General features: G+C 43.9%; 1 long non-coding RNA gene and 32 other non-coding genes across 33 annotated transcripts; 23 read left to right on the top strand and 10 right to left on the bottom strand.

Annotated features, from left to right (window-relative positions):
* Positions 1-134: 134 nt before the first annotated feature.
* On the bottom strand, positions 135-206 carry trnae-cuc (transfer RNA glutamic acid (anticodon CUC)). Its single transcript has one exon. It is a non-coding gene; the product is annotated as a tRNA-Glu (tRNA).
* Positions 207-361: 155 nt separating this feature from the next.
* On the top strand, positions 362-1658 carry LOC113083133 (uncharacterized). Its single transcript, XR_003283138.1, has 3 exons — positions 362-687; positions 1111-1464; positions 1595-1658. It is a non-coding gene; the product is annotated as an uncharacterized LOC113083133 (long non-coding RNA).
* Positions 1659-5889: 4231 nt separating this feature from the next.
* Positions 5890-5960, top strand: trnae-uuc (transfer RNA glutamic acid (anticodon UUC)). Its single transcript has one exon. It is a non-coding gene; the product is annotated as a tRNA-Glu (tRNA).
* Positions 5961-6084: 124 nt separating this feature from the next.
* trnay-gua (transfer RNA tyrosine (anticodon GUA)) lies at positions 6085-6172 on the top strand. The gene is given in 2 exon segments: positions 6085-6121; positions 6137-6172. It is a non-coding gene; the product is annotated as a tRNA-Tyr (tRNA).
* Positions 6173-6306: 134 nt separating this feature from the next.
* Positions 6307-6378, bottom strand: trnae-cuc (transfer RNA glutamic acid (anticodon CUC)). Its single transcript has one exon. It is a non-coding gene; the product is annotated as a tRNA-Glu (tRNA).
* A 2069-nt stretch (positions 6379-8447) lies between these two features.
* On the top strand, positions 8448-8535 carry trnay-gua (transfer RNA tyrosine (anticodon GUA)). The gene is given in 2 exon segments: positions 8448-8484; positions 8500-8535. It is a non-coding gene; the product is annotated as a tRNA-Tyr (tRNA).
* A 134-nt stretch (positions 8536-8669) lies between these two features.
* Positions 8670-8741, bottom strand: trnae-cuc (transfer RNA glutamic acid (anticodon CUC)). Its single transcript has one exon. It is a non-coding gene; the product is annotated as a tRNA-Glu (tRNA).
* Positions 8742-10628: 1887 nt separating this feature from the next.
* Positions 10629-10700, top strand: trnae-uuc (transfer RNA glutamic acid (anticodon UUC)). Its single transcript has one exon. It is a non-coding gene; the product is annotated as a tRNA-Glu (tRNA).
* Positions 10701-10824: 124 nt separating this feature from the next.
* Positions 10825-10912, top strand: trnay-gua (transfer RNA tyrosine (anticodon GUA)). Its single transcript is given in 2 exon segments — positions 10825-10861; positions 10877-10912. It is a non-coding gene; the product is annotated as a tRNA-Tyr (tRNA).
* Positions 10913-11046: 134 nt separating this feature from the next.
* On the bottom strand, positions 11047-11118 carry trnae-cuc (transfer RNA glutamic acid (anticodon CUC)). The gene has a single exon. It is a non-coding gene; the product is annotated as a tRNA-Glu (tRNA).
* Positions 11119-12995: 1877 nt separating this feature from the next.
* trnae-uuc (transfer RNA glutamic acid (anticodon UUC)) lies at positions 12996-13067 on the top strand. The gene has a single exon. It is a non-coding gene; the product is annotated as a tRNA-Glu (tRNA).
* Positions 13068-13190: 123 nt separating this feature from the next.
* Positions 13191-13278, top strand: trnay-gua (transfer RNA tyrosine (anticodon GUA)). The gene is given in 2 exon segments: positions 13191-13227; positions 13243-13278. It is a non-coding gene; the product is annotated as a tRNA-Tyr (tRNA).
* Positions 13279-14124: 846 nt separating this feature from the next.
* trnae-cuc (transfer RNA glutamic acid (anticodon CUC)) lies at positions 14125-14194 on the bottom strand. The gene has a single exon. It is a non-coding gene; the product is annotated as a tRNA-Glu (tRNA).
* A 1162-nt stretch (positions 14195-15356) lies between these two features.
* Positions 15357-15428, top strand: trnae-uuc (transfer RNA glutamic acid (anticodon UUC)). Its single transcript has one exon. It is a non-coding gene; the product is annotated as a tRNA-Glu (tRNA).
* A 124-nt stretch (positions 15429-15552) lies between these two features.
* On the top strand, positions 15553-15640 carry trnay-gua (transfer RNA tyrosine (anticodon GUA)). The gene is given in 2 exon segments: positions 15553-15589; positions 15605-15640. It is a non-coding gene; the product is annotated as a tRNA-Tyr (tRNA).
* A 134-nt stretch (positions 15641-15774) lies between these two features.
* On the bottom strand, positions 15775-15846 carry trnae-cuc (transfer RNA glutamic acid (anticodon CUC)). The gene has a single exon. It is a non-coding gene; the product is annotated as a tRNA-Glu (tRNA).
* A 147-nt stretch (positions 15847-15993) lies between these two features.
* trnar-acg (transfer RNA arginine (anticodon ACG)) lies at positions 15994-16066 on the top strand. Its single transcript has one exon. It is a non-coding gene; the product is annotated as a tRNA-Arg (tRNA).
* Positions 16067-17815: 1749 nt separating this feature from the next.
* trnae-uuc (transfer RNA glutamic acid (anticodon UUC)) lies at positions 17816-17887 on the top strand. The gene has a single exon. It is a non-coding gene; the product is annotated as a tRNA-Glu (tRNA).
* Positions 17888-18011: 124 nt separating this feature from the next.
* trnay-gua (transfer RNA tyrosine (anticodon GUA)) lies at positions 18012-18099 on the top strand. Its single transcript is given in 2 exon segments — positions 18012-18048; positions 18064-18099. It is a non-coding gene; the product is annotated as a tRNA-Tyr (tRNA).
* A 134-nt stretch (positions 18100-18233) lies between these two features.
* Positions 18234-18305, bottom strand: trnae-cuc (transfer RNA glutamic acid (anticodon CUC)). Its single transcript has one exon. It is a non-coding gene; the product is annotated as a tRNA-Glu (tRNA).
* Positions 18306-18452: 147 nt separating this feature from the next.
* Positions 18453-18525, top strand: trnar-acg (transfer RNA arginine (anticodon ACG)). Its single transcript has one exon. It is a non-coding gene; the product is annotated as a tRNA-Arg (tRNA).
* Positions 18526-20274: 1749 nt separating this feature from the next.
* On the top strand, positions 20275-20346 carry trnae-uuc (transfer RNA glutamic acid (anticodon UUC)). Its single transcript has one exon. It is a non-coding gene; the product is annotated as a tRNA-Glu (tRNA).
* A 124-nt stretch (positions 20347-20470) lies between these two features.
* trnay-gua (transfer RNA tyrosine (anticodon GUA)) lies at positions 20471-20558 on the top strand. Its single transcript is given in 2 exon segments — positions 20471-20507; positions 20523-20558. It is a non-coding gene; the product is annotated as a tRNA-Tyr (tRNA).
* Positions 20559-20692: 134 nt separating this feature from the next.
* Positions 20693-20764, bottom strand: trnae-cuc (transfer RNA glutamic acid (anticodon CUC)). The gene has a single exon. It is a non-coding gene; the product is annotated as a tRNA-Glu (tRNA).
* Positions 20765-20903: 139 nt separating this feature from the next.
* On the top strand, positions 20904-20976 carry trnar-acg (transfer RNA arginine (anticodon ACG)). The gene has a single exon. It is a non-coding gene; the product is annotated as a tRNA-Arg (tRNA).
* A 1749-nt stretch (positions 20977-22725) lies between these two features.
* Positions 22726-22797, top strand: trnae-uuc (transfer RNA glutamic acid (anticodon UUC)). The gene has a single exon. It is a non-coding gene; the product is annotated as a tRNA-Glu (tRNA).
* A 124-nt stretch (positions 22798-22921) lies between these two features.
* trnay-gua (transfer RNA tyrosine (anticodon GUA)) lies at positions 22922-23009 on the top strand. Its single transcript is given in 2 exon segments — positions 22922-22958; positions 22974-23009. It is a non-coding gene; the product is annotated as a tRNA-Tyr (tRNA).
* A 134-nt stretch (positions 23010-23143) lies between these two features.
* On the bottom strand, positions 23144-23215 carry trnae-cuc (transfer RNA glutamic acid (anticodon CUC)). The gene has a single exon. It is a non-coding gene; the product is annotated as a tRNA-Glu (tRNA).
* A 131-nt stretch (positions 23216-23346) lies between these two features.
* trnar-acg (transfer RNA arginine (anticodon ACG)) lies at positions 23347-23419 on the top strand. The gene has a single exon. It is a non-coding gene; the product is annotated as a tRNA-Arg (tRNA).
* A 1749-nt stretch (positions 23420-25168) lies between these two features.
* Positions 25169-25240, top strand: trnae-uuc (transfer RNA glutamic acid (anticodon UUC)). The gene has a single exon. It is a non-coding gene; the product is annotated as a tRNA-Glu (tRNA).
* Positions 25241-25364: 124 nt separating this feature from the next.
* Positions 25365-25452, top strand: trnay-gua (transfer RNA tyrosine (anticodon GUA)). The gene is given in 2 exon segments: positions 25365-25401; positions 25417-25452. It is a non-coding gene; the product is annotated as a tRNA-Tyr (tRNA).
* Positions 25453-25586: 134 nt separating this feature from the next.
* On the bottom strand, positions 25587-25658 carry trnae-cuc (transfer RNA glutamic acid (anticodon CUC)). The gene has a single exon. It is a non-coding gene; the product is annotated as a tRNA-Glu (tRNA).
* A 139-nt stretch (positions 25659-25797) lies between these two features.
* Positions 25798-25870, top strand: trnar-acg (transfer RNA arginine (anticodon ACG)). The gene has a single exon. It is a non-coding gene; the product is annotated as a tRNA-Arg (tRNA).
* The last annotated feature ends 684 nt before the right edge of the window (positions 25871-26554 follow it).

The raw sequence follows: 26554 nt of genomic DNA, 5'->3' as shown, positions 1-26554 counted from the left end.
GGTCTTTTTTTAAGTGCCCACCAAATTTTTTGGTTTGGAGCTGGCTTTCCACCATTTTTTGGTTTGGAGCTGGCTTTCTCACAGCTATCGGCAGAGCTTGAATTCGCAGTCCACAATTGGAAGGCAAAAGAGCTTTCCCTGACCGGGAATCGAACCCGGGCCGCGGCGGTGAGAGCGCCGAATCCTAACCACTAGACCACCAGGGAAGGGCTGGGCTGGTGGGCTGGTGGGCTGGGCTGGTGGGCTGTTCTGCTGACAACAAGGTGAGAATGAGGAGATATCAATGCTTGCCACCGTCACATCGAAAAGCAACAAGTCGTTGGCAATCGGGGGTTATTACTATCGGTGGGCCAGTGGCGCTCCATGTCACCTGTAGGTCGTGGTTATTCTTTGTTATGACAGCCAATCACGTTCCCGGCTGCAACCATGAAACTTATGTTTTAGCCAATCAGCGCTCGTATCGCAACCGCGAATTTGCCAATCAGCGCTCGTATCGCAACCGCGAATTTGCCAATCAGCGCTCGTATCGCAACCGCGAATTTGCCAATCAGCGCCCGTTCCTCATCCGCGATTCTTCGTAGTAAGTAGATCAATTGATAACATTAAAAACTACCGGAGATTTAAGGATCACGGGTGAAGAAGAAGAAGATAACGGTCATCGATTAACTTCTAACCAACATTTGCAATGTAAGTGAGTCTTTTATCAATAAAATTACAATACTGGTGCACAAATATGCATTAATTCATGCTTCAAGAATGCACAGATAATCATGAGTTAATGTAAACTCATGAAGGACTAACTTAAACCATTTATTAATGATTACTACATCAGCAACTAATAAACATTCTATATGATTAATAGATTAAGTAATAAATAAATTGTTACCAGTCAAATGTACTTTAATGTATAAGTTGAGTAATAACATTATATTAACTAATGATTTAAATGTATATGTTAATTACTACAGTGGCCAAAGCTATGCACTTCAACTTCCAGTTGTCAGCTTTAATTAATCTTTAGCTAATGATTTGTAAAGGAAACTGAGGAACTGAGTTATAATATAATATTGTGGTATATTATCTAATTGTCAATGTTTTACTATTTTAAAGGTGAGCTTATTGGAGTGGAATATCTTTACCAGCAAACTGGTAAAGTTCTGCAGGACTACAAGTTGGCCATTGAAGAGTCAGAGACTACTGAGGTTGGTATAGAGGTGGATGAAGGTTATGCTGAACTTGAGGAGTTTCAGGACATCACTGTCCCCACCTTTGACACTGACCGGACACCTGCTGCCTCTTCACAAGCATCAGTGTCTGCAGCATCTGCAGCATCATTTCCAACTCCTCCAGCAACCAGCCCCACGTCATCACTGTTTGTGGTCCCTCCATCATCAGTGTCATCTCCTGTCAGCAGCTCACTGCACGCTGAATCAAATCTAGAACTCTTTCCTGGAGCACATAGCTGTGAGTTTTACTAAAGTATTCATAAAGGTTTCGTATTTATTATCACACTAACTATAAATTTGTATTTATCACATTGAAAGACATAAATACAAATTTAAAATAAATATTTACCTTTTTAATGTTGCCCCAGTGGACCGATTATCTGCAGAAACGGATCGTCCAACATTGGAAGAGAACACTTCACATGATGTAAGGGTCCAGTTTATTTTTTATGTACATTTACATGTGTGTAAGCATAATCTGGGTTACATTGGATGTGCTTTCATGTGAATATTTGTATTCACTGATGCTATCAAAAGTTCCTAAATTATCTTTCATTTTAGGATTCGTTTGGACCTGATAATATTGAGGGGTATGGAGCCGTGCAGGACTTGGCAGAGTTTTTGGTTAGCCTCAGAGACCACCGTCTGGCTTTGTCGGGAGAAGAGTGCATCAAGATCATCTCCCTATGGCAGGCATTGGGGGAGTATGACAAGAAAAAGACCATTTACCCACCACGTAACCAAACCAACCTAAAACAGGGACGATTCAGAGCCACTAAGAAGATTGTGGCCCCAGGTGTGGAGAGCAGCAAAAGGTATGTTACGTTTAGTAAACACAGGGTCTACACATTTTTTTATATAAAATATATATATATATATCTGAAACTGGCTGAAATATCACCTACAACTTGTTTTGTTTAGTAAGGATTTCTAGTTAAATTAGTAAAACCTGACACCTTCATGACTAGCTTATCTTCCTGTAGCCTGTTAAGTTCAAACTTAGCCTGATTACAACATAAATTATTAGTTGTGATTTACGTTTTATTCTGACTATATATATTAGGTTGCTAAGTATGTTACATTGCTATGAACACAGTTCCAACTGTACACTGGAATATTTAATTTAGAAGAAACAAGGCAATCATTTCTTAAATCATTAAAATCATTTTGTATCATGTGGAATCAAATAATTTGTCTTTTACTGTACTTTAGTAAGTAGCCATGTAATAAGTGGGATAATATGCAGTCATTATTGTGAAAAAAAACCTGACTTGCTGACTAACAACACCCTGTAATTATTCCACAACACAGTAGAGAACTGATTTATTGATATGACATTTCAACATCAATCTAAAAACAAAACAAAGAGAGACAACATAACTATGCGCACATATTATAAATGAACATTTAGACAACACAAAGCAAAACAGACAGCATAGGAAAGGTAAAATAAAAATAAGATCACACAATGAAAACAATCTTACATTAATAATATGTATTCTGTTGTAATTTGCAGGTGTTTTGTTGGGGCTCACAGTCCTGCACAGTGGCCTGACTGCAACCGAGTGGTGGAGGCCATTTTCATAAGGCTCTGTGCTCTCTACCCAAACGCGGTGCACTGTGATGGAGTGAGGGTGTCCCGCTTCACTGTGGTAGCATGTGCTTACAAGCACATCCAAGATAGATATATAATATAAACGGTATGTTTATGTTTTTTATTATTATTTTGGCTAATATATGAAAAGTCCACTACAGTGGTAAAAACAATTTTTATTTACTTTTTTTTTTAAGCAAATATGTCATAATTGTACTGCTGTGGTAAATGTTTGTCTTTGTTTACTATTAATTCTTATTATTTTCTAAGTCTGATGTCAAAATTGCACTGCAAATGTTTGTTTTGGTTTGATATTTATTATATTTTTACACTGATATGTACAAATTTTATTATTGTGGTAAACATTTTTGGTGTATACTGTACAAAATTGCATTACTGTTCTAAATGTTTTATTGGCTTTAAAATATATATGCAGATTAAAAGGGTTGTTAATATTTGCCCTCACACTATTTGTATTCTCACAATATTTGTACATGTATATATATTTGCACTGTTGTTATAATTTTATATATTGACTTTATATTTGCAAATAAAAAGGGTTATTAATCTTTGCACTCACAATGTTTTTGTGCCTATTTCTCACTGTAATTGTAGTTGCAAAAAAAACAAACATTTTTTTAAGTATTCCAGTATTACATAACAGTAAACACACACACACAAAGAAACAGGGACTTCCAGAATAAGTCAGAAAATATAATAATATAATATAATGTTATACTGTAAAAATAATATATTATACTGAAAAAAATGTGTCAGTAAGCGCTGCGTTATTCATGTATTTTGTTATGAAAATGCACAAAAACACAAATCATGTATTTTTGCAATGAATATTCACGTTTTATCTGTCAATTCATTTCAGCTTTTTTTATCCAGTGACCGCTGGATGCCTTTGTCCATATAAGGTATTTCCTGTAGCGTGCGTCACATAGTGGTCACAAGTTGGTGCTTCTACGAGTCCGTTTTGGACTTAATGCGAGAGAGCGCCCTCCGGCGTCCGGTATGAATGAAACGTACATAACTTGATTGTTTACCCTGGAAAGTTCCCAAATTAAAGTGCGGGGGACGAATTTACGTTCGATTAAATTACGGGGGATAATGATGATTACGCACGCGTGCATCAGCAGCGTCAAAACGGACACATTCCAGGAATTCCATCACTGGTCGGAGCGGGCCGCGAACTCGCGTACCTGTGCGTCTTTTAGGATCTTTACCTCGACTAATGGGCGCCGGCCTTGGCGCAATGGATAACGCGTCTGACTACGGATCAGAAGATTCTAGGTTCGACTCCTGGCTGGCTCGCTCTGTGCGTGTTTTTCACCAGTTTATTTTGTTGTTGTTGTTTTTTTTCTCCAAAGTCCAGAAGAAAAGGCAAATCTCCAGGCATTCTTCTTTTTTTCCAAAAAAAGACATATTCTGCACACCCATTCCGATATCTACGAGAGACACGGACATGCTTTGGTATTGCCATTCGTCTCACAAGCACTCCGATAAGCTCGACGATTAACAGGGAAATAAACTGCAGGCTGGCAGCCAGTTGATTTTCGAATGAACAATTTCATCGCTACTCTGTAACTGCTTCATTACATTGAAGGGTATAATGCCATGTGGTTTTGATGTCACAGGCTTGCCATTTTGAAGCCTTATCACTAATTGCCACCTGGACATTGAGAATAATTTGTAATCTGCATTAAACTAAACGAGCGAATAATCAGCAATTTTGCGGATTAAAAATTGGTCTCACTTTCATTATTAACCTCACAATATGTCAGTTTTGTACCTTGACAGACCGACGATAGGCAGTTTTTCCTCTAGATAACGGTTGCCATGTGTGTTTTCAGATGCATGACACAAGTATTTTCACCTGGACAAGACCTTAGTTGCCAGTTCGAGGTATAAATTCAGCAATCCCAGGATTCTGGCCAAAAAACTGAACCATGGGTGAGTCAACAAACATGTCCCTTGAATGCATGCAACACTATTTATTTCAGTAAACCGTCCCTTCGGATGATTCTTGTATTGCCAAATTATTATCACATTGTTACAGTCACAAACCAAAAGCAACAGGCCACTACAAAACCCTGCCCCCACACTGGCCACATTTATGGAAAGTGGCCCACAAGCTTGTGGCCAGTTAAAGCTGGCCAGTTCCCATACGGTCTAGCAGTTGGGATTCCTGGTTTTCTCCTATGCGGCCAGGGGTCGACTCCCGGTATGGGAAAGCTTGATCTTTTTGCTTCCCTCCTCAAAAAGCCAGCACATCTTCCTGCACCAGAAGTGACTTTTTGTACAGCAGTAGAGCTACAGAACCCTGATAGATTGAGGTTCCGATGTCTATGGGGAGTCGCGGACATGCTTCGGTATTGCCATTCATCACACAATCTCTCCGATAAGCTCGGTCGATTAACGTAGTATTAAAATGCAGGCTGGTGGGCCAGTAGATTCTAGAATTAACAATTTCATCACTACTCTGTAACCGCTTTACTACTTTGAAGGGTGCAATGCCATGTGGTTTTGGTGTAATGGGCTTGCCATTTTAAAGCCTTATCACTAATTGCCACCTGGACATTGAGAATAAGTTGTAAACTGAGTTAAACTGAAGGAGCAAATAATCAGCAACTTTGCTGATTAAAAATTTGTCTCACTTTCATTGTTAACCTCACAATGTCATTTTAGTACCTTGACAGAGTGACGATAGGCAGTTTTTCCCCTAGATAACGGTTGCCTTGTGTGTTTTCAAATGGATGACATGAGTATTTTCACCTGGACAAGAGCTTAATTACCAGTTTGAGGTATCAATTCAGCAATCACAGGAATCTGCCCAAATAAACTGAACCCCCGGGGTGAGTAAAAAAACAGATCCCCTGAATGCCTACAACACTATATAATTCAGAAAACCCTCCTTTTGGATAATTCTTGTTTTGCCAAATTATTATCACATTGTTACAGTCACAGACCTAAAGCAACAGGCTACTACAAGGTTCTGCACCCACTCTGACCACATGTATGGAAAGTGCGCCAGAAGCCCATGGCCAGTTTAAGGTGCCTGAATCCCATATGGTCTAGCGGTTAGATTCCTGGTTTTCACCCAGGCGGCCCGGGTTCGACTCCCGGTATGAGAATGCATGCTCCTTTTTGCTTCCCTCCTCAAAAATCCAGCATATTTTCCTGCACCAGAAGTGACTTTTTGGCCAGCATTAGAGCTACAGAACCCTGATTTGTCGAGGTTCTGTCTAGCACTTTGCCCCTTCGATAGCTCAGCTGGTAGAGCGGAGGACTGTAGGTTGGAGTGTTGGCAATCCTTAGGTCGCTGGTTCGACTCCGGCTCGAAGGAGGTCTTTTTTTAAGTGCCCACCAAATTTTTTGGTTTGGAGCTGGCTTTCCACCATTTTTTGGTTTGGAGCTGGCTTTCTCACAGCTATCGGCAGAGCTTGAATTCGCAGTCCACAATTGGAAGGCAAAAGAGCTTTCCCTGACCGGGAATCGAACCCGGGCCGCGGCGGTGAGAGCGCCGAATCCTAACCACTAGACCACCAGGGAAGGGCTGGTGGGCTGGTGGGCTGGTGGGCTGGTGGGCTGACAACAAGGTGAGAATGAGGAGATATCAATGCTTGCCACCGTCACATCGAAAAGCAACAAGTCTTTGGCAATCGGGGGTTTTTACTATCGGTGGGCCAGTGGCGCAATGGATAACGCGTCTACGGATCAGAAGATTCTAGGTTCGACTCCTGGCTGGCTCGCTCTGTGCGTGTTTTTCACCAGTTTATTTTGTTGTTGTTGTTTTTTTTCTCCAAAGATATCTAGGGGAGACACGGACATGCTTTGGTATTGCCATTCGTCTCACAAGCACTCCGATAAGCTCGACGATTAACAGGGAAATAAACTGCAGGCTGGCAGCCAGTTGATTTTCGAATGAACAATTTCATCGCTACTCTGTAACTGCTTCATTACATTGAAGGGTATAATGCCATGTGGTTTTGATGTCACAGGCTTGCCATTTTGAAGCCTTATCACTAATTGCCACCTGGACATTGAGAATAATTTGTAATCTGCATTAAACTAAACGAGCGAATAATCAGCAATTTTGCGGATTAAAAATTGGTCTCACTTTCATTATTAACCTCACAATATGTCAGTTTTGTACCTTGACAGACCGACGATAGGCAGTTTTTCCTCTAGATAACGGTTGCCATGTGTGTTTTCAGATGCATGACACAAGTATTTTCACCTGGACAAGACCTTAGTTGCCAGTTCGAGGTATAAATTCAGCAATCCCAGGATTCTGGCCAAAAAACTGAACCATGGGTGAGTCAACAAACATGTCCCTTGAATGCATGCAACACTATTTATTTCAGTAAACCGTCCCTTCGGATGATTCTTGTATTGCCAAATTATTATCACATTGTTACAGTCACAAACCAAAAGCAACAGGCCACTACAAAACCCTGCCCCCACACTGGCCACATTTATGGAAAGTGGCCCACAAAATTGTGGCCAGTTAAAGCTGGCCAGTTCCCATACGGTCTAGCAGTTGGGATTCCTGGTTTTCTCCTATGCGGCCAGGGGTCGACTCCCGGTATGGGAAAGCTTGATCTTTTTGCTTCCCTCCTCAAAAAGCCAGCACATCTTCCTGCACCAGAAGTGACTTTTTGTACAGCAGTAGAGCTACAGAACCCTGATAGATTGAGGTTCCGATGTCTATGGGGAGTCGCGGACATGCTTCGGTATTGCCATTCATCACACAATCTCTCCGATAAGCTCGGTCGATTAACGTAGTATTAAAATGCAGGCTGGTGGGCCAGTAGATTCTAGAATTAACAATTTCATCACTACTCTGTAACCGCTTTACTACTTTGAAGGGTGCAATGCCATGTGGTTTTGGTGTAATGGGCTTGCCATTTTAAAGCCTTATCACTAATTGCCACCTGGACATTGAGAATAAGTTGTAAACTGAGTTAAACTGAAGGAGCAAATAATCAGCAACTTTGCTGATTAAAAATTTGTCTCACTTTCATTGTTAACCTCACAATGTCATTTTAGTACCTTGACAGAGTGACGATAGGCAGTTTTTCCCCTAGATAACGGTTGCCTTGTGTGTTTTCAAATGGATGACATGAGTATTTTCACCTGGACAAGAGCTTAATTACCAGTTTGAGGTATCAATTCAGCAATCACAGGAATCTGCCCAAATAAACTGAACCCCCGGGGTGAGTAAAAAAACAGATCCCCTGAATGCCTACAACACTATATAATTCAGAAAACCCTCCTTTTGGATAATTCTTGTTTTGCCAAATTATTATCACATTGTTACAGTCACAGACCTAAAGCAACAGGCTACTACAAGGTTCTGCACCCACTCTGACCACATGTATGGAAAGTGCGCCAGAAGCCCATGGCCAGTTTAAGGTGCCTGAATCCCATATGGTCTAGCGGTTAATTCCTGGTTTTCACCCAGGCGGCCCGGGCTCGACTCCCGGTATGAGAATGCATGCTCCTTTTTGCTTCCCTCCTCAAAAATCCAGCATATTTTCCTGCACCAGAAGTGACTTTTTGGCCAGCATTAGAGCTACAGAACCCTGATTTGTCGAGGTTCTGTCTAGCACTTTGCCCCTTCGATAGCTCAGCTGGTAGAGCGGAGGACTGTAGGTTGGAGTGTTGGCAATCCTTAGGTCGCTGGTTCGACTCCGGCTCGAAGGAGGTCTTTTTTTAAGTGCCCACCAAATTTTTTGGTTTGGAGCTGGCTTTCCACCATTTTTTGGTTTGGAGCTGGCTTTCTCACAGCTATCGGCAGAGCTTGAATTCGCAGTCCACAATTGGAAGGCAAAAGAGCTTTCCCTGACCGGGAATCGAACCCGGGCCGCGGCGGTGAGAGCGCCGAATCCTAACCACTAGACCACCAGGGAAGGGCTGGTGGGCTGGTGGGCTGGTGGGCTGGTGGGCTGGTGGGCTGCTGACAACAAGGTGAGAATGAGGAGATATCAATGCTTGCCACCGTCACATCGAAAAGCAACAAGTCTTTGGCAATCGGGGGTTTTTACTATCGGTGGGCCAGTGGCGCAATGGATAACGCGTCTACGGATCAGAAGATTCTAGGTTCGACTCCTGGCTGGCTCGCTCTGTGCGTGTTTTTCACCAGTTTATTTTGTTGTTGTTGTTTTTTTTCTCCAAAGATATCTAGGGGAGACACGGACATGCTTTGGTATTGCCATTCGTCTCACAAGCACTCCGATAAGCTCGACGATTAACAGGGAAATAAACTGCAGGCTGGCAGCCAGTTGATTTTCGAATGAACAATTTCATCGCTACTCTGTAACTGCTTCATTACATTGAAGGGTATAATGCCATGTGGTTTTGATGTCACAGGCTTGCCATTTTGAAGCCTTATCACTAATTGCCACCTGGACATTGAGAATAATTTGTAATCTGCATTAAACTAAACGAGCGAATAATCAGCAATTTTGCGGATTAAAAATTGGTCTCACTTTCATTATTAACCTCACAATATGTCAGTTTTGTACCTTGACAGACCGACGATAGGCAGTTTTTCCTCTAGATAACGGTTGCCATGTGTGTTTTCAGATGCATGACACAAGTATTTTCACCTGGACAAGACCTTAGTTGCCAGTTCGAGGTATAAATTCAGCAATCCCAGGATTCTGGCCAAAAAACTGAACCATGGGTGAGTCAACAAACATGTCCCTTGAATGCATGCAACACTATTTATTTCAGTAAACCGTCCCTTCGGATGATTCTTGTATTGCCAAATTATTATCACATTGTTACAGTCACAAACCAAAAGCAACAGGCCACTACAAAACCCTGCCCCCACACTGGCCACATTTATGGAAAGTGGCCCACAAAGCTTGTGGCCAGTTAAAGCTGGCCAGTTCCCATACGGTCTAGCAGTTAGGATTCCTGGTTTTCTCCTATGCGGCCAGGGGTCGACTCCCGGTATGGGAAAGCTTGATCTTTTTGCTTCCCTCCTCAAAAAGCCAGCACATCTTCCTGCACCAGAAGTGACTTTTTGTACAGCAGTAGAGCTACAGAACCCTGATAGATTGAGGTTCCGATGTCTATGGGGAGTCGCGGACATGCTTCGGTATTGCCATTCATCACACAATCTCTCCGATAAGCTCGGTCGATTAACGTAGTATTAAAATGCAGGCTGGTGGGCCAGTAGATTCTAGAATTAACAATTTCATCACTACTCTGTAACCGCTTTACTACTTTGAAGGGTGCAATGCCATGTGGTTTTGGTGTAATGGGCTTGCCATTTTAAAGCCTTATCACTAATTGCCACCTGGACATTGAGAATAAGTTGTAAACTGAGTTAAACTGAAGGAGCAAATAATCAGCAACTTTGCTGATTAAAAATTTGTCTCACTTTCATTGTTAACCTCACAATGTCATTTTAGTACCTTGACAGAGTGACGATAGGCAGTTTTTCCCCTAGATAACGGTTGCCTTGTGTGTTTTCAAATGGATGACATGAGTATTTTCACCTGGACAAGAGCTTAATTACCAGTTTGAGGTATCAATTCAGCAATCACAGGAATCTGCCCAAATAAACTGAACCCCCGGGGTGAGTAAAAAAACAGATCCCCTGAATGCCTACAACACTATATAATTCAGAAAACCCTCCTTTTGGATAATTCTTGTTTTGCCAAATTATTATCACATTGTTACAGTCACAGACCTAAAGCAACAGGCTACTACAAGGTTCTGCACCCACTCTGACCACATGTATGGAAAGTGCGCCAGAAGCCCATGGCCAGTTTAAGGTGCCTGAATCCCATATGGTCTAGCGGTTAGGATTCCTGGTTTTCACCCAGGCGGCCCGGGTTCGACTCCCGGTATGAGAATGCATGCTCCTTTTTGCTTCCCTCCTCAAAAATCCAGCATATTTTCCTGCACCAGAAGTGACTTTTTGGCCAGCATTAGAGCTACAGAACCCTGATTTGTCGAGGTTCTGTCTAGCACTTTGCCCCTTCGATAGCTCAGCTGGTAGAGCGGAGGACTGTAGGTTGGAGTGTTGGCAATCCTTAGGTCGCTGGTTCGACTCCGGCTCGAAGGAGGTCTTTTTTTAAGTGCCCACCAAATTTTTTGGTTTGGAGCTGGCTTTCCACCATTTTTTGGTTTGGAGCTGGCTTTCTCACAGCTATCGGCAGAGCTTGAATTCGCAGTCCACAATTGGAAGGCAAAAGAGCTTTCCCTGACCGGGAATCGAACCCGGGCCGCGGCGGTGAGAGCGCCGAATCCTAACCACTAGACCACCAGGGAAGGGCTGGTGGGCTGGTGGGCTGGTGGGCTGGTGGGCTGACAACAAGGTGAGAATGAGGAGATATCAATGCTTGCCACCGTCACATCGAAAAGCAACAAGTCTTTGGCAATCGGGGGTTTTTACTATCGGTGGGCCAGTGGCGCAATGGATAACGCGTCTACGGATCAGAAGATTCTAGGTTCGACTCCTGGCTGGCTCGCTCTGTGCGTGTTTTTCACCAGTTTATTTTGTTGTTGTTGTTTTTTTTCTCCAAAGATATCTAGGGGAGACACGGACATGCTTTGGTATTGCCATTCGTCTCACAAGCACTCCGATAAGCTCGACGATTAACAGGGAAATAAACTGCAGGCTGGCAGCCAGTTGATTTTCGAATGAACAATTTCATCGCTACTCTGTAACTGCTTCATTACATTGAAGGGTATAATGCCATGTGGTTTTGATGTCACAGGCTTGCCATTTTGAAGCCTTATCACTAATTGCCACCTGGACATTGAGAATAATTTGTAATCTGCATTAAACTAAACGAGCGAATAATCAGCAATTTTGCGGATTAAAAATTGGTCTCACTTTCATTATTAACCTCACAATATGTCAGTTTTGTACCTTGACAGACCGACGATAGGCAGTTTTTCCTCTAGATAACGGTTGCCATGTGTGTTTTTCAGATGCATGACACAAGTATTTTCACCTGGACAAGACCTTAGTTGCCAGTTCGAGGTATAAATTCAGCAATCCCAGGATTCTGGCCAAAAAACTGAACCATGGGTGAGTCAACAAACATGTCCCTTGAATGCATGCAACACTATTTATTTCAGTAAACCGATCCCTTCGGATGATTCTTGTATTGCCAAATTATTATCACATTGTTACAGTCACAAACCAAAAGCAACAGGCCACTACAAAACCCTGCCCCCACACTGGCCACATTTATGGAAAGTGGCCCACAAGCTTGTGGCCAGTTAAAGCTGGCCAGTTCCCATACGGTCTAGCAGTTAGGATTCCTGGTTTTCTCCTATGCGGCCAGGGGTCGACTCCCGGTATGGGAAAGCTTGATCTTTTTGCTTCCCTCCTCAAAAAGCCAGCACATCTTCCTGCACCAGAAGTGACTTTTTGTACAGCAGTAGAGCTACAGAACCCTGATAGATTGAGGTTCCGATGTCTATGGGGAGTCGCGGACATGCTTCGGTATTGCCATTCATCACACAATCTCTCCGATAAGCTCGGTCGATTAACGTAGTATTAAAATGCAGGCTGGTGGGCCAGTAGATTCTAGAATTAACAATTTCATCACTACTCTGTAACCGCTTTACTACTTTGAAGGGTGCAATGCCATGTGGTTTTGATGTAATGGGCTTGCCATTTTAAAGCCTTATCACTAATTGCCACCTGGACATTGAGAATAAGTTGTAAACTGAGTTAAACTGAAGGAGCAAATAATCAGCAACTTTGCTGATTAAAAATTTGTCTCACTTTCATTGTTAACCTCACAATGTCATTTTAGTACCTTGACAGAGTGACGATAGGCAGTTTTTCCCCTAGATAACGGTTGCCTTGTGTGTTTTCAAATGGATGACATGAGTATTTTCACCTGGACAAGAGCTTAATTACCAGTTTGAGGTATCAATTCAGCAATCACAGGAATCTGCCCAAATAAACTGAACCCCCGGGGTGAGTAAAAAAACAGATCCCCTGAATGCCTACAACACTATATAATTCAGAAAACCCTCCTTTTGGATAATTCTTGTTTTGCCAAATTATTATCACATTGTTACAGTCACAGACCTAAAGCAACAGGCTACTACAAGGTTCTGCACCCACTCTGACCACATGTATGGAAAGTGCGCCAGAAGCCCATGGCCAGTTTAAGGTGCCTGAATCCCATATGGTCTAGCGGTTAGGATTCCTGGTTTTCACCCAGGCGGCCCGGGTTCGACTCCCGGTATGAGAATGCATGCTCCTTTTGCTTCCCTCCTCAAAAATCCAGCATATTTTCCTGCACCAGAAGTGACTTTTTGGCCAGCATTAGAGCTACAGAACCCTGATTTGTCGAGGTTCTGTCTAGCACTTTGCCCCTTCGATAGCTCAGCTGGTAGAGCGGAGGACTGTAGGTTGGAGTGTTGGCAATCCTTAGGTCGCTGGTTCGATTCCGGCTCGTAGGAGGTCTTTTTTTAAAGTGCCCACCAAATTTTTTGGTTTGGAGCTGGCTTTCCACCATTTTTTGGTTTGGAGCTGGCTTTCTCACAGCTATCGGCAGAGCTTGAATTCGCAGTCCACATGTTTTCAAATGGATGACATGAGTATTTTCACCTGACAAGAGCTTAATTACCAGTTTGAGGTATCAATTCAGCAATCACAGGAATCTGCCCAAATAAACTGAACCCCCGGTGAGTAAAAAAACAGATCCCTGAATGCCTACAACACTATATAATTCAGAAACCCTCCTTTTGGATAATTCTTGTTTTGCCAAATTATTATCACATTGTTTACAAGTCACAGACCTAAAGCAACAGGCTACTACAAGGTTCTGCACCCACTCTGACCACATGTATGGAAAGTGCGCCAGAAAGCCATGGCCAGTTTAGTGTCTGAATCCATATGGTCTACGGTTAGGATTCCTGGTTTTCACCCAGGCGGCCCGGGTTCGACTCCCGGTATGAGAATTGCATGCTCCTTTTTGCTTCCCCTCCTCAAAAATCCAGCATATTTTCCTGCACCAGAAGTGACTTTTGGCCAGCATTAGAGCTACAGAACCCCTGATTTGTCGAGGTTCTGTCTAGCACTTTGCCCCTTCGATAGCTCAGCTGGTAGAGCGAGGACTGTAGGTTGGAGTGTTGGCAATCCTTAGGTCGCTGGTCGAACTCCGGCTCGAAGGAGGTCTTTTTTTAAGTGCCACCAAAATTTTTTGGTTTGGAGCTGGCTTTCCACCATTTTTTGTTTGGAGCTGGCTTTCTCACAGCTATCGGCAGAGCTTGAATTCGCAGTCCACAATTGAAGGCAAAAGAGCTTTCCCTGACCGGGAATCGAACCCGGGCCGCGGCGGTGAGAGCGCCGAATCCTAACCACTAGCACCAGGGAAGGTGCTGGTGGGGCTGGTGGGCTGGTGGTGGTGGGCTGGTGGGCTGTTCTGCTGACAACAAGGTGAGAAATGAGGAGATATCAATGCTTGCCCACCGCACATCGAAAAGCAACAAGTCTTTGGCAATCGGGGGTTTGTTACTATCGGTGGGCAAGTGGCGCAATGGATAACGCGTCTGACTACGGATCAGAAGATTCTAGTTCGACTCTCTGGCTGGCTCGCTCTGTGCGTGTTTTCCACCAGTTTATTTTGTTGTTGTTGTTTTTTTTCTCCAAAGTCCAGAAGAGAAAGGCAAATCTCCAGGCATTCTTCTTTTTTTCCAAAAAAAGACATATTCTGCACACCCATTCCGATATCTAGGGAGACACGGACATGCTTTGGTATTGCCATTCGTCTCACAAGCACTCCGATAAGCTCGACGATTAACAGGGAAATAAACAGTGGCTGGCAGCCAGTTGATTTTCGAATGAACAATTTCATCGCTACTCTGTAACTGCTTCATTACATTGAAGGGTATAATGCCATGTGGTTTTGATGTCACAGGCTTGCCATTTTGAAGCCTTATCACTAATTGCACCTGGACATTGATTTACTACTTTGAAGGGTGCAATGCCATGTGGTTTTGGTGTAATGGGCCTTTGCCATTTTAAAGCCTTATCACTAATTGCCACCTGGACATTGAGAATAAGTTGTAAACTGAGTTAAACTGAAGGAGCAATAAATCAGCAACTTTGCTGATTAAAAATTTGTCTCACTTTCATTGTTAACCTCACAATGTCATTTTAGTACCTTGACAGAGTGACGATAGGCAGTTTTTCCCCTAGATAACGGTTGCCTTGTGTGTTTTCAAATGGATGACATGAGTATTTTCACCTGGACAAGAGCTTAATTACCAGTTTGAGGTATCAATTCAGCAATCACAGGAATCTGCCCAAATAAACTGAACCCCCGGGGTGAGTAAAAAAACAGATCCCCTGAATGCCTACAACACTATATAATTCAGAAAACCCTCCTTTGGGATAATTCTTGTTTTGCCAAATTATTATCACATTGTTACAGTCACAGACCTAAAGCAACAGGCTACTACAAGGTTCTGCACCCACTCTGACCACATGTATGGAAAGTGCGCCAGAAGCCCATGGCCAGTTTAAGGTGTCTGAATCCCATATGGTCTAGCGGTTAGGATTCCTGGTTTTCACCCAGGCGGCCCGGGTTCGACTCCCGGTATGAGAATGCATGCTCCTTTTTGCTTCCCTCCTCAAAAATCCAGCATATTTTCCTGCACCAGAAGTGACTTTTTGGCCAGCATTAGAGCTACAGAACCCTGATTTGTCGAGGTTCTGTCTAGCACTTTGCCCCTTCGATAGCTCAGCTGGTAGAGCGGAGGACTGTAGGTTGGAGTGTTGGCAATCCTTAGGTCGCTGGTTCGACTCCGGCTCGAAGGAGGTCTTTTTTTAAGTGCCCACCAAATTTTTTGGTTTGGAGCTGGCTTTCCACCATTTTTTGGTTTGGAGCTGGCTTTCTCACAGCTATCGGCAGAGCTTGAATTCGCAGTCCACAATTGGAAGGCAAAAGAGCTTTCCCTGACCGGGAATCGAACCCGGGCCGCGGCGGTGAGAGCGCCGAATCCTAACCACTAGACCACCAGGGAAGGGCTGGTGGGCTGGTGGGCTGGTGGGCTGGTGGGCTGGTGGGCTGTTCTGCTGACAACAAGGTGAGAATGAGGAGATATCAATGCTTGCCACCGTCACATCGAAAAGCAACAAGTCTTTGGCAATCGGGGGTTTTTACTATCGGTGGGCCAGTGGCGCAATGGATAACGCGTCTGACTACGGATCAGAAGATTCTAGGTTCGACTCCTGGCTGGCTCGCTCTGTGCGTGTTTTTCACCAGTTTATTTTGTTGTTGTTGTTTTTTTTCTCCAAAGTCCAGAAGAAAAGGCAAATCTCCAGGCATTCTTCTTTTTTTCCAAAAAAAGACATATTCTGCACACCCATTCCGATATCTAGGGGAGACACGGACATGCTTTGGTATTGCCATTCGTCTCACAAGCACTCCGATAAGCTCGACGATTAACAGGGAAATAAACTGCAGGCTGGCAGCCAGTTGATTTTCGAATGAACAATTTCATCGCTACTCTGTAACTGCTTCATTACATTGAAGGGTATAATGCCATGTGGTTTTGATGTCACAGGCTTGCCATTTTGAAGCCTTATCACTAATTGCCACCTGGACATTGAGAATAATTTGTAATCTGCATTAAACTAAACGAGCGAATAATCAGCAATTTTGCGGATTAAAAATTGGTCTCACTTTCATTATTAACCTCACAATATGTCAGTTTTGTACCTTGACAGACCGACGATAGGCAGTTTTTCCTCTAGATAACGGTTGCCATGTGTGTTTTCAGATGCATGACACAAGTATTTTCACCTGGACAAGACCTTAGTTGCCAGTTCGAGGTATAAATTCAGCAATCCCAGGATTCTGGCCAAAAAACTGAACCATGGGTGAGTCAACAAACATGTCCCTTGAATGCATGCAACACTATTTATTTCAGTAAACCGTCCCTTCGGATGATTCTTGTATTGCCAAATTATTATCACATTGTTACAGTCACAAACCAAAAGCAACAGGCCACTACAAAACCCTGCCCCCACACTGGCCACATTTATGGAAAGTGGCCCACAAGCTTGTGGCCAGTTAAAGCTGGCCAGTTCCCATACGGTCTAGCAGTTAGGATTCCTGGTTTTCTCCTATGCGGCCAGGGGTCGACTCCCGGTATGGGAAAGCTTGATCTTTTTGCTTCCCTCCTCAAAAAGCCAGCACATCTTCCTGCACCAGAAGTGACTTTTTGTACAGCAGTAGAGCTACAGAACCCTGATAGATTGAGGTTCCGATGTCTATGGGGAGTCGCGGACATGCTTCGGTATTGCCATTCATCACACAATCTCTCCGATAAGCTCGGTCGATTAACGTAGTATTAAAATGCAGGCTGGTGGGCCAGTAGATTCTAGAATTAACAATTTCATCACTACTCTGTAACCGCTTTACTACTTTGAAGGGTGCAATGCCATGTGGTTTTGGTGTAATGGGCTTGCCATTTTAAAGCCTTATCACTAATTGCCACCTGGACATTGAGAATAAGTTGTAAACTGAGTTAAACTGAAGGAGCAAATAATCAGCAACTTTGCTGATTAAAAATTTGTCTCACTTTCATTGTTAACCTCACAATGTCATTTTAGTACCTTGACAGAGTGACGATAGGCAGTTTTTCCCCTAGATAACGGTTGCCTTGTGTGTTTTCAAATGGATGACATGAGTATTTTCACCTGGACAAGAGCTTAATTACCAGTTTGAGGTATCAATTCAGCAATCACAGGAATCTGCCCAAATAAACTGAACCCCCGGGGTGAGTAAAAAAACAGATCCCCTGAATGCCTACAACACTATATAATTCAGAAAACCCTCCTTTTGGATAATTCTTGTTTTGCCAAATTATTATCACATTGTTACAGTCACAGACCTAAAGCAACAGGCTACTACAAGGTTCTGCACCCACTCTGACCACATGTATGGAAAGTGCGCCAGAAGCCCATGGCCAGTTTAAGGTGCCTGAATCCCATATGGTCTAGCGGTTAGGATTCCTGGTTTTCACCCAGGCGGCCCGGGTTCGACTCCCGGTATGAGAATGCATGCTCCTTTTTGCTTCCCTCCTCAAAAATCCAGCATATTTTCCTGCACCAGAAGTGACTTTTTGGCCAGCATTAGAGCTACAGAACCCTGATTTGTCGAGGTTCTGTCTAGCACTTTGCCCCTTCGATAGCTCAGCTGGTAGAGCGGAGGACTGTAGGTTGGAGTGTTGGCAATCCTTAGGTCGCTGGTTCGACTCCGGCTCGAAGGAGGTCTTTTTTTAAGTGCCCACCAAATTTTTTGGTTTGGAGCTGGCTTTCCACCATTTTTTGGTTTGGAGCTGGCTTTCTCACAGCTATCGGCAGAGCTTGAATTCGCAGTCCACAATTGGAAGGCAAAAGAGCTTTCCCTGACCGGGAATCGAACCCGGGCCGCGGCGGTGAGAGCGCCGAATCCTAACCACTAGACCACCAGGGAAGGGCTGGTGGGCTGGTGGGCTGGTGGGCTGGTGGGCTGGTGGGCTGTTCTGCTGACAACAAGGTGAGAATGAGGAGATATCAATGCTTGCCACCGTCACATCGAAAAGCAACAAGTCTTTGGCAATCGGGGGTTTTTACTATCGGTGGGCCAGTGGCGCAATGGATAACGCGTCTGACTACGGATCAGAAGATTCTAGGTTCGACTCCTGGCTGGCTCGCTCTGTGCGTGTTTTTCACCAGTTTATTTTGTTGTTGTTGTTTTTTTTCTCCAAAGTCCAGAAGAAAAGGCAAATCTCCAGGCATTCTTCTTTTTTTCCAAAAAAAGACATATTCTGCACACCCATTCCGATATCTAGGGGAGACACGGACATGCTTTGGTATTGCCATTCGTCTCACAAGCACTCCGATAAGCTCGACGATTAACAGGGAAATAAACTGCAGGCTGGCAGCCAGTTGATTTTCGAATGAACAATTTCATCGCTACTCTGTAACTGCTTCATTACATTGAAGGGTATAATGCCATGTGGTTTTGATGTCACAGGCTTGCCATTTTGAAGCCTTATCACTAATTGCCACCTGGACATTGAGAATAATTTGTAATCTGCATTAAACTAAACGAGCGAATAATCAGCAATTTTGCGGATTAAAAATTGGTCTCACTTTCATTATTAACCTCACAATATGTCAGTTTTGTACCTTGACAGACCGACGATAGGCAGTTTTTCCTCTAGATAACGGTTGCCATGTGTGTTTTCAGATGCATGACACAAGTATTTTCACCTGGACAAGACCTTAGTTGCCAGTTCGAGGTATAAATTCAGCAATCCCAGGATTCTGGCCAAAAAACTGAACCATGGGTGAGTCAACAAACATGTCCCTTGAATGCATGCAACACTATTTATTTCAGTAAACCGTCCCTTCGGATGATTCTTGTATTGCCAAATTATTATCACATTGTTACAGTCACAAACCAAAAGCAACAGGCCACTACAAAACCCTGCCCCCACACTGGCCACATTTATGGAAAGTGGCCCACAAGCTTGTGGCCAGTTAAAGCTGGCCAGTTCCCATACGGTCTAGCAGTTAGGATTCCTGGTTTTCTCCTATGCGGCCAGGGGTCGACTCCCGGTATGGGAAAGCTTGATCTTTTTGCTTCCCTCCTCAAAAAGCCAGCACATCTTCCTGCACCAGAAGTGACTTTTTGTACAGCAGTAGAGCTACAGAACCCTGATAGATTGAGGTTCCGATGTCTATGGGGAGTCGCGGACATGCTTCGGTATTGCCATTCATCACACAATCTCTCCGATAAGCTCGGTCGATTAACGTAGTATTAAAATGCAGGCTGGTGGGCCAGTAGATTCTAGAATTAACAATTTCATCACTACTCTGTAACCGCTTTACTACTTTGAAGGGTGCAATGCCATGTGGTTTTGGTGTAATGGGCTTGCCATTTTAAAGCCTTATCACTAATTGCCACCTGGACATTGAGAATAAGTTGTAAACTGAGTTAAACTGAAGGAGCAAATAATCAGCAACTTTGCTGATTAAAAATTTGTCTCACTTTCATTGTTAACCTCACAATGTCATTTTAGTACCTTGACAGAGTGACGATAGGCAGTTTTTCCCCTAGATAACGGTTGCCTTGTGTGTTTTCAAATGGATGACATGAGTATTTTCACCTGGACAAGAGCTTAATTACCAGTTTGAGGTATCAATTCAGCAATCACAGGAATCTGCCCAAATAAACTGAACCCCCGGGGTGAGTAAAAAAACAGATCCCCTGAATGCCTACAACACTATATAATTCAGAAAACCCTCCTTTTGGATAATTCTTGTTTTGCCAAATTATTATCACATTGTTACAGTCACAGACCTAAAGCAACAGGCTACTACAAGGTTCTGCACCCACTCTGACCACATGTATGGAAAGTGCGCCAGAAGCCCATGGCCAGTTTAAGGTGCCTGAATCCCATATGGTCTAGCGGTTAGGATTCCTGGTTTTCACCCAGGCGGCCCGGGTTCGACTCCCGGTATGAGAATGCATGCTCCTTTTTGCTTCCCTCCTCAAAAATCCAGCATATTTTCCTGCACCAGAAGTGACTTTTTGGCCAGCATTAGAGCTACAGAACCCTGATTTGTCGAGGTTCTGTCTAGCACTTTGCCCCTTCGATAGCTCAGCTGGTAGAGCGGAGGACTGTAGGTTGGAGTGTTGGCAATCCTTAGGTCGCTGGTTCGACTCCGGCTCGAAGGAGGTCTTTTTTTAAGTGCCCACCAAATTTTTTGGTTTGGAGCTGGCTTTCCACCATTTTTTGGTTTGGAGCTGGCTTTCTCACAGCTATCGGCAGAGCTTGAATTCGCAGTCCACAATTGGAAGGCAAAAGAGCTTTCCCTGACCGGGAATCGAACCCGGGCCGCGGCGGTGAGAGCGCCGAATCCTAACCACTAGACCACCAGGGAAGGGCTGGTGGGCTGGTGGGCTGGTGGGCTGGTGGGCTGTTCTGCTGACAACAAGGTGAGAATGAGGAGATATCAATGCTTGCCACCGTCACATCGAAAAGCAACAAGTCTTTGGCAATCGGGGGTTTTTACTATCGGTGGGCCAGTGGCGCAATGGATAACGCGTCTGACTACGGATCAGAAGATTCTAGGTTCGACTCCTGGCTGGCTCGCTCTGTGCGTGTTTTTCACCAGTTTATTTTGTTGTTGTTGTTTTTTTTCTCCAAAGTCCAGAAGAAAAGGCAAATCTCCAGGCATTCTTCTTTTTTTCCAAAAAAAGACATATTCTGCACACCCATTCCGATATCTAGGGGAGACACGGACATGCTTTGGTATTGCCATTCGTCTCACAAGCACTCCGATAAGCTCGACGATTAACAGGGAAATAAACTGCAGGCTGGCAGCCAGTTGATTTTCGAATGAACAATTTCATCGCTACTCTGTAACTGCTTCATTACATTGAAGGGTATAATGCCATGTGGTTTTGATGTCACAGGCTTGCCATTTTGAAGCCTTATCACTAATTGCCACCTGGACATTGAGAATAATTTGTAATCTGCATTAAACTAAACGAGCGAATAATCAGCAATTTTGCGGATTAAAAATTGGTCTCACTTTCATTATTAACCTCACAATATGTCAGTTTTGTACCTTGACAGACCGACGATAGGCAGTTTTTCCTCTAGATAACGGTTGCCATGTGTGTTTTCAGATGCATGACACAAGTATTTTCACCTGGACAAGACCTTAGTTGCCAGTTCGAGGTATAAATTCAGCAATCCCAGGATTCTGGCCAAAAAACTGAACCATGGGTGAGTCAACAAACATGTCCCTTGAATGCATGCAACACTATTTATTTCAGTAAACCGTCCCTTCGGATGATTCTTGTATTGCCAAATTATTATCACATTGTTACAGTCACAAACCAAAAGCAACAGGCCACTACAAAACCCTGCCCCCACACTGGCCACATTTATGGAAAGTGGCCCACAAGCTTGTGGCCAGTTAAAGCTGGCCAGTTCCCATACGGTCTAGCAGTTAGGATTCCTGGTTTTCTCCTATGCGGCCAGGGGTCGACTCCCGGTATGGGAAAGCTTGATCTTTTTGCTTCCCTCCTCAAAAAGCCAGCACATCTTCCTGCACCAGAAGTGACTTTTTGTACAGCAGTAGAGCTACAGAACCCTGATAGATTGAGGTTCCGATGTCTATGGGGAGTCGCGGACATGCTTCGGTATTGCCATTCATCACACAATCTCTCCGATAAGCTCGGTCGATTAACGTAGTATTAAAATGCAGGCTGGTGGGCCAGTAGATTCTAGAATTAACAATTTCATCACTACTCTGTAACCGCTTTACTACTTTGAAGGGTGCAATGCCATGTGGTTTTGGTGTAATGGGCTTGCCATTTTAAAGCCTTATCACTAATTGCCACCTGGACATTGAGAATAAGTTGTAAACTGAGTTAAACTGAAGGAGCAAATAATCAGCAACTTTGCTGATTAAAAATTTGTCTCACTTTCATTGTTAACCTCACAATGTCATTTTAGTACCTTGACAGAGTGACGATAGGCAGTTTTTCCCCTAGATAACGGTTGCCTTGTGTGTTTTCAAATGGATGACATGAGTATTTTCACCTGGACAAGAGCTTAATTACCAGTTTGAGGTATCAATTCAGCAATCACAGGAATCTGCCCAAATAAACTGAACCCCCGGGGTGAGTAAAAAAACAGATCCCCTGAATGCCTACAACACTATATAATTCAGAAAACCCTCCTTTTGGATAATTCTTGTTTTGCCAAATTATTATCACATTGTTACAGTCACAGACCTAAAGCAACAGGCTACTACAAGGTTCTGCACCCACTCTGACCACATGTATGGAAAGTGCGCCAGAAGCCCATGGCCAGTTTAAGGTGCCTGAATCCCATATGGTCTAGCGGTTAGGATTCCTGGTTTTCACCCAGGCGGCCCGGGTTCGACTCCCGGTATGAGAATGCATGCTCCTTTTTGCTTCCCTCCTCAAAAATCCAGCATATTTTCCTGCACCAGAAGTGACTTTTTGGCCAGCATTAGAGCTACAGAACCCTGATTTGTCGAGGTTCTGTCTAGCACTTTGCCCCTTCGATAGCTCAGCTGGTAGAGCGGAGGACTGTAGGTTGGAGTGTTGGCAATCCTTAGGTCGCTGGTTCGACTCCGGCTCGAAGGAGGTCTTTTTTTAAGTGCCCACCAAATTTTTTGGTTTGGAGCTGGCTTTCCACCATTTTTTGGTTTGGAGCTGGCTTTCTCACAGCTATCGGCAGAGCTTGAATTCGCAGTCCACAATTGGAAGGCAAAAGAGCTTTCCCTGACCGGGAATCGAACCCGGGCCGCGGCGGTGAGAGCGCCGAATCCTAACCACTAGACCACCAGGGAAGGGCTGGTGGGCTGGTGGGCTGGTGGGCTGTTCTGCTGACAACAAGGTGAGAATGAGGAGATATCAATGCTTGCCACCGTCACATCGAAAAGCAACAAGTCTTTGGCAATCGGGGGTTTTTACTATCGGTGGGCCAGTGGCGCAATGGATAACGCGTCTGACTACGGATCAGAAGATTCTAGGTTCGACTCCTGGCTGGCTCGCTCTGTGCGTGTTTTTCACCAGTTTATTTTGTTGTTGTTGTTTTTTTTCTCCAAAGTCCAGAAGAAAAGGCAAATCTCCAGGCATTCTTCTTTTTTTCCAAAAAAAGACATATTCTGCACACCCATTCCGATATCTAGGGGAGACACGGACATGCTTTGGTATTGCCATTCGTCTCACAAGCACTCCGATAAGCTCGACGATTAACAGGGAAATAAACTGCAGGCTGGCAGCCAGTTGATTTTCGAATGAACAATTTCATCGCTACTCTGTAACTGCTTCATTACATTGAAGGGTATAATGCCATGTGGTTTTGATGTCACAGGCTTGCCATTTTGAAGCCTTATCACTAATTGCCACCTGGACATTGAGAATAATTTGTAATCTGCATTAAACTAAACGAGCGAATAATCAGCAATTTTGCGGATTAAAAATTGGTCTCACTTTCATTATTAACCTCACAATATGTCAGTTTTGTACCTTGACAGACCGACGATAGGCAGTTTTTCCTCTAGATAACGGTTGCCATGTGTGTTTTCAGATGCATGACACAAGTATTTTCACCTGGACAAGACCTTAGTTGCCAGTTCGAGGTATAAATTCAGCAATCCCAGGATTCTGGCCAAAAAACTGAACCATGGGTGAGTCAACAAACATGTCCCTTGAATGCATGCAACACTATTTATTTCAGTAAACCGTCCCTTCGGATGATTCTTGTATTGCCAAATTATTATCACATTGTTACAGTCACAAACCAAAAGCAACAGGCCACTACAAAACCCTGCCCCCACACTGGCCACATTTATGGAAAGTGGCCCACAAGCTTGTGGCCAGTTAAAGCTGGCCAGTTCCCATACGGTCTAGCAGTTAGGATTCCTGGTTTTCTCCTATGCGGCCAGGGGTCGACTCCCGGTATGGGAAAGCTTGATCTTTTTGCTTCCCTCCTCAAAAAGCCAGCACATCTTCCTGCACCAGAAGTGACTTTTTGTACAGCAGTAGAGCTACAGAACCCTGATAGATTGAGGTTCCGATGTCTATGGGGAGTCGCGGACATGCTTCGGTATTGCCATTCATCACACAATCTCTCCGATAAGCTCGGTCGATTAACGTAGTATTAAAATGCAGGCTGGTGGGCCAGTAGATTCTAGAATTAACAATTTCATCACTACTCTGTAACCGCTTTACTACTTTGAAGGGTGCAATGCCATGTGGTTTTGGTGTAATGGGCTTGCCATTTTAAAGCCTTATCACTAATTGCCACCTGGACATTGAGAATAAGTTGTAAACTGAGTTAAACTGAAGGAGCAAATAATCAGCAACTTTGCTGATTAAAAATTTGTCTCACTTTCATTGTTAACCTCACAATGTCATTTTAGTACCTTGACAGAGTGACGATAGGCAGTTTTTCCCCTAGATAACGGTTGCCTTGTGTGTTTTCAAATGGATGACATGAGTATTTTCACCTGGACAAGAGCTTAATTACCAGTTTGAGGTATCAATTCAGCAATCACAGGAATCTGCCCAAATAAACTGAACCCCCGGGGTGAGTAAAAAAACAGATCCCCTGAATGCCTACAACACTATATAATTCAGAAAACCCTCCTTTTGGATAATTCTTGTTTTGCCAAATTATTATCACATTGTTACAGTCACAGACCTAAAGCAACAGGCTACTACAAGGTTCTGCACCCACTCTGACCACATGTATGGAAAGTGCGCCAGAAGCCCATGGCCAGTTTAAGGTGCCTGAATCCCATATGGTCTAGCGGTTAGGATTCCTGGTTTTCACCCAGGCGGCCCGGGTTCGACTCCCGGTATGAGAATGCATGCTCCTTTTTGCTTCCCTCCTCAAAAATCCAGCATATTTTCCTGCACCAGAAGTGACTTTTTGGCCAGCATTAGAGCTACAGAACCCTGATTTGTCGAGGTTCTGTCTAGCACTTTGCCCCTTCGATAGCTCAGCTGGTAGAGCGGAGGACTGTAGGTTGGAGTGTTGGCAATCCTTAGGTCGCTGGTTCGACTCCGGCTCGAAGGAGGTCTTTTTTTAAGTGCCCACCAAATTTTTTGGTTTGGAGCTGGCTTTCCACCATTTTTTGGTTTGGAGCTGGCTTTCTCACAGCTATCGGCAGAGCTTGAATTCGCAGTCCACAATTGGAAGGCAAAAGAGCTTTCCCTGACCGGGAATCGAACCCGGGCCGCGGCGGTGAGAGCGCCGAATCCTAACCACTAGACCACCAGGGAAGGGCTGGTGGGCTGGTGGGCTGGTGGGCTGGTGGGCTGTTCTGCTGACAACAAGGTGAGAATGAGGAGATATCAATGCTTGCCACCGTCACATCGAAAAGCAACAAGTCTTTGGCAATCGGGGGTTTTTACTATCGGTGGGCCAGTGGCGCAATGGATAACGCGTCTGACTACGGATCAGAAGATTCTAGGTTCGACTCCTGGCTGGCTCGCTCTGTGCGTGTTTTTCACCAGTTTATTTTGTTGTTGTTGTTTTTTTTCTCCAAAGTCCAGAAGAAAAGGCAAATCTCCAGGCATTCTTCTTTTTTTCCAAAAAAAGACATATTCTGCACACCCATTCCGATATCTAGGGGAGACACGGACATGCTTTGGTATTGCCATTCGTCTCACAAGCACTCCGATAAGCTCGACGATTAACAGGGAAATAAACTGCAGGCTGGCAGCCAGTTGATTTTCGAATGAACAATTTCATCGCTACTCTGTAACTGCTTCATTACATTGAAGGGTATAATGCCATGTGGTTTTGATGTCACAGGCTTGCCATTTTGAAGCCTTATCACTAATTGCCACCTGGACATTGAGAATAATTTGTAATCTGCATTAAACTAAACGAGCGAATAATCAGCAATTTTGCGGATTAAAAATTGGTCTCACTTTCATTATTAACCTCACAATATGTCAGTTTTGTACCTTGACAGACCGACGATAGGCAGTTTTTCCTCTAGATAACGGTTGCCATGTGTGTTTTCAGATGCATGACACAAGTATTTTCACCTGGACAAGACCTTAGTTGCCAGTTCGAGGTATAAATTCAGCAATCCCAGGATTCTGGCCAAAAAACTGAACCATGGGTGAGTCAACAAACATGTCCCTTGAATGCATGCAACACTATTTAT

Source organism: Carassius auratus, unplaced genomic scaffold (assembly GCF_003368295.1).
Source record: "Carassius auratus strain Wakin unplaced genomic scaffold, ASM336829v1 scaf_tig00037430, whole genome shotgun sequence".
Classification (NCBI taxonomy): domain Eukaryota; kingdom Metazoa; phylum Chordata; class Actinopteri; order Cypriniformes; family Cyprinidae; genus Carassius; species Carassius auratus.
This window is presented reverse-complemented; position numbering and strand designations above follow the sequence as displayed.